This window comes from Macadamia integrifolia, unplaced genomic scaffold (assembly GCF_013358625.1).
Source record: "Macadamia integrifolia cultivar HAES 741 unplaced genomic scaffold, SCU_Mint_v3 scaffold805, whole genome shotgun sequence".
NCBI classification, from domain to species: domain Eukaryota; kingdom Viridiplantae; phylum Streptophyta; class Magnoliopsida; order Proteales; family Proteaceae; genus Macadamia; species Macadamia integrifolia.
In genome coordinates, this window is record NW_024870540.1 from 242,831 (window position 1) to 248,066 (window position 5,236).

Genomic DNA, 5,236 nt, shown 5'->3' on the forward strand with positions numbered 1-5,236 from the left:
TAAATTGTAGGGAATCTAAACATTTATAGGGAATCATCTGGAACCTCTAGACTTTTTAGACAAACTCTAGAAATCAAGAAGATTTTAGAAAAGTTTATATATAGTTAAGGGAGGAGCTATAAACTCAGATATCCTAAGTTCGACTCTCACTAAGCACACCTTGGGTTACTCACACAGGAGTGTTTAATGTTCTTCACTGCATAGAACTCTCCATAAATTGTAGGGAATCTAAACATTTCTAGGGAAGCTTCTAGAACCTCTAGACTTTCTAGACAAACTCTAAAAATCAAGAAGGTTTTAGAAAAGTTTATATATAGTTAAGGGAAGAGCCATAAATTCGAACATCCTAAGTTTAACTCCCACTAGGCACACCTTGGGCCACTCACACGGGTTGTTTAGTGCTCTTCATTGCTGTTAGTGAAAGTTGAATGGTTCTCATTTAACCCCAATATGACCCGATCCATACGGTTGTGGGGTCAGTATGGGCCCGTGGGACTAATCAGGCCGAAGGCCTGAATACCCGTCATTAGCAAAATGTGCAATGATAATATAAAGTTCCCAGGTTTATGTCTGGCCCAAGCTAAGGTTTTTTGTAACCTAGAAGATGCTCTTAGGATAATCTCTATGGAATAGTTTTGGTAAGAAATAGAGTGAACATCATAAGGAAGCTCCTTAATTGGGAGGTATGATAGTTCCACAACTTGGAGTGAGATAATAAAATTCAAAATATGGGGTCCATAAGAATCTCAATTTCAAAGCTTGGTTATCATGCTTATTGTCAATTTAAAAATGGATGTATTCTTTACCTATGCTTATGAACGGATCAACTAACACTAGAATTTTGTGTGTATATTCCCTATAAATATTCACGAGACACAACTCATCCACTAGAGTAAACTAGGGGTTTAAAGGCTTGTTGCACATACTAAGTGCAATCGTGATTCCTACGAAAGTGGGTTAGGTTTTTTTTTTTTTTTTTTTTTTTTTTTTGTAAAAAGTGAAAACACAGAGAAGAGAGAAGAGAGTAGATCTCATGGAACCGTGAGGTTAAGAAAAAATATGTCGTAGAAGAAAAATAAAAAAACAAATGAAAAAAAAGATGAATAAAAAAAAAAAGGGTAATTTACAATGCCACCTCCTGGAGAATGCCAGTATTATAGGAACACCTCCTCTCTTTCACCAAATTAAACTTAGGACCCCCACCGTTAGTCACTTAACAGTAAAAAGTTAAAATGACTATTATATCCTATTCACTAAACTTTGTTTTTAAACCCAATTCCTCTTTCGACATCTCTTTCTTTCTCTCTCTCTCTCTCTCTCTCTCTCTCTCTTTCTCTCTCTCTAAAGTTTTTTTTTTTAATGGAAAAATACCATATATTTTTCTATTCTTTGTAAGATGATTAATACGATACCAGAGGACTCGAATCACAACTCTAGAGATAACAAGCCATCAGTCGGAAAAGATGAATCACTTATACTAGTGGTTCATCTTCATAACCACCACGGTTACCATCGGTCGGGAAACCTCTGTTTAACAGTGAAGAGTAACCCCATCGGTAAAAAAGACTAATCACATGACATCAAACCCTAAAACATCAATACCAAACCCTAGTTCCTCCAGTTGCCATCGGAGGAACCGCCACCCCGAGTAACGAGATCCACCGTCTCCATAACCACCACGATCACCACTGTGACTGTATCCACCACCACCACCACCACGACTATATCCACAACCAGCACCGCGGCTGTACCCCTCACCACCACCACAATCACGTCGACCTCCACCTTAGCCACCACCACCGCCGCCATATCCTTCGCCACCACCACCGTATTTGCCGCCGCCACCACTGCGGTAAGCACCTCCACCACTACTTCCTCTGTTCTGTGCTTAATTGACGGTAATATTACGACCATCGAGGCTTTGGCCGTTCATCCCTTCAATAGCGTCCCTCATCGCCTGCTCATCATGGAAAGTCACAAAGAGATCTTCCAGTCTCTCGATCTGAATCGGAGGGGTATTTTAGGTACTTAATAGTAAGGGCATTTTGGTATTTAAAATAAAATATAATAGCTGGCATTAGCACATAAGGTATATTCTTTAACAGTGATTGACAGTAAGGGTCTGAGTTTAATTTGGTGAAACAGAGGGGTTGTTCTTATAATAGTGGCATTCTCTAAGGGGTGGTGCTGTAAATTACCCTAAAAAAAATGGTCCACAGACCAGTGAGGTCCCATTTAAAAAAAAAAAAAAAAAAAAGAAAAAAAACCCTTCTCCATTGAGAGCCATGATTAACAAGGGAAATGAAAATAAAATATATGTATAGAAATCAACAAAAAGTTGGTTCCCTCACTTGGGTGCCCGGCACGCAAGACCCTCTGTGGAAATCATAAGACTTTTGCAACCATAATGCACGGTTTGGCCCAATTACCTTTTGGCTCGTTTGGCTTACCGGTTTGATCGAATTGGAAACTTCTACTCCAAGTGACTAGAAGATTCTTAGTCATTAGATGTGTGGCACTTGTACAAATCCTACGCATTCTTTGTAACTTGGGGTGCCTATGAAAGAAGTGGCCTCATTTGGCCAAGACACCAAGAAGTGAGTATCCAAGCATTGTACTCAAAGCTCTTAAGTGTAATACAAGTTCTTTCCCTCAAACTCTCATGTTTACTACATCTCTTTCAAGGTCCCTTAATAAGGCTGACTTAGTGCTAGCAAGAGTGCTAAGTGTCGATGCGATTGCTTAGAAAGATATAAGGCTATGACATTATGCTCTCCTCACAATAATTCATGCATGACTATTTTGTAATCTACTGTTTTTTGCTCCTCGTTCATAGTAGCTTCTAAAGGGAAATTCTCCCCAAATCTAATCTGATCAGTTAAATGAACTATTGGAATTATGTGTCCATTAATTAACTGATTTGATTATTTTGAAGTGTTACATATGATTAATGGGTTGTGATTGTCCTTTAATTTTTTATGTAAAACAATTTGGGCTAAGGATAGAGATGGACATCCCTATTCATAGGATAGTCACATTATGTTCTTCTAAGAATGGTGATTCTAAAGGCACCTATGTGAGTACATATACAACAAACAGTTTTTATCTTATAGTGTTGTTAATTATTTCCAAGGAAAGAGCCCTTAACAAGGGTTGTCCCTTAGTCCCACTTGATAGGAACTTTAGACTGATCAAAGCGACCCCCCACCCCACACAGCACAAGTAATATGGATAGGGTGCCCTACCCCTTGAGGGTTTCCACTATCAACTTCATATTGGTCACTTTCTAACGGTGGTTAATTGCATGGTCACAGAATGCAGTTACCAATGGCCCCAAATGAGGTACCAAACTCACAACAGCTAAATTTCAGGTCAGATGAGGGGGGCCCTAATGCCAACACAATCCCCTACCACGTGAGTTTCATTGGGACATGTCCCTTCGGTGCATCAGGCATCAATACATGTTCTTAATGTTCAACATGCCAAGGAAGGCCATAACCCACCAAGCTAGCAAAATTGAAAGTTAAGAAAATTACAAGATAACCACAAGAAGGAAATGAATATACTATGGCAAATTAGATGGCACATTTGTAATATTTGAGACGAAATTCTATCTATGAAATGCATGAGAAAGCCCTCTATCACATGTGAAAATAGTTTGCAGTCACTGTTCCAATGTAGTGAGCATCAAGTGGTTGGGAGTCTCTTGGGATGCATGCCCAAATGTTCTGGGCCGTTCAATACTCACCACATTTCATCACTCACTGCTAAGGATGTGAACTCCTCTCTCACATGGTTTTATGCATGTACCCACCAATTGGCTGGTCATGAAGTGTTATCATCATTAAGCACATAAATGTAGTTTATCTTTTCTAAAGCCAATTACCCATATTTCTATATATCCATTTGTTTAAACCCACTTGCCCATCGGACGATCCATTTGTTCGTCCATCTATTTGTTTAAACCCACTCAAGTTCGGCTCATCCACTATAGTCTTTATCCTGAAAACATCTCTCTCTCTCTCTCTCTCTCTCTCTCTCTCTCTCTCTCTCATATTTGACAAGCAGTCCATCACCCAACCTTACTCTGAGCAAAAAGATACGAGAGAGGATAATACAAGTGGTGTAAGATTTGATCAAAGAAAATCAAGATAGATTCCTTGTCAAGAAGGCAAGTCGCGTATCTAGGAATGAAAAAGTAAAGTTGGATTCATCACCAATGGGGAAAGTAAGAGTTACATGGACAGAGGAAAATGGAAGTTCATAGTGTAAGATCATTCGTACCCAAAAGATAAGCTCCAATACCACGTACATGAGTCATTGTAGACACTACGGGCCGTTTGATAATGTTTCTACTGTTTTTCGTGTCTAGAGATAGTAAAAACAGTTTTTTTTTCGTTTCTATTGTGAGAAATATTTATTTAAGCGTTTGATAAACCTGTTTTCGAAAACAACTTTTGTCCTTCTTCCTTTCTCCTTCCTATTCATCGATCCCCACTTCTTCCTTTCTCCTTCCTATTCATCGATCCCCACTGCCCTTCTCTGAGATCGAACACCTTTGCCATCTTGATCTCTCTAGTAATTCCCTCAATGGAACTCTCTAAGGGTGTCAATTTCAAACCGAAACCGAGCCCAATTAATTGGATCAAATCGAACCGAATAAATTCGGTTCATATTCGGTTTGGGTATGTGAGTATTGCTATTCAGTTCGATTCGGTTTCTACTTAGGATGTTAAAACCATTGGTTTGGGACAGGAACAGAAACCGAACCGAATTACTCTTAAAAGTTAAAACCAAAAAATGGAAAAAAAAAAAAAAAAAAAAACCCGCTATCACTAAGACTTAGGAGGGATTTTCCATATTCCCTTTTGAGTTTTTGACTCTTAGGGCCCATTTGGTATCGTTTCTGTTCCAGAAACGCCGTTTAGTGTGAAAAACGAAAATTTCAGTTTCTGTGTCAAAACGCAGTTTTTAAACAAAAAAATTTCAGTTTCAAAATTTCAGATTTTTATCGGGAATTTTTTTTTTTTTTTTTTTGTAAAATGGAACGAAACTGGGAAAACGAAACTCCTTTTTTTGACTTTCTATCCAATCTCGTTTTTTCAGTTTTTTTCTTTTAAATTTTTTTTCCAAAAAAACAGAAACTGACCATAAGTGCACCAAACAGAAGATTCCATTTTTTCGTTCCGATAGAACAAAAAAACTCCAGAAACGTTTTTTTAGAACGATACCAAAC

General features: G+C 38.3%; 1 pseudogene; it reads right to left on the reverse strand.

Moving 5' to 3' along the window:
• Positions 1-1,608: 1,608 nt before the first annotated feature.
• The window catches only part of LOC122070000, a 5,616-nt pseudogene continuing 1,988 nt past the window's right edge, over positions 1,609-5,236 (reverse strand).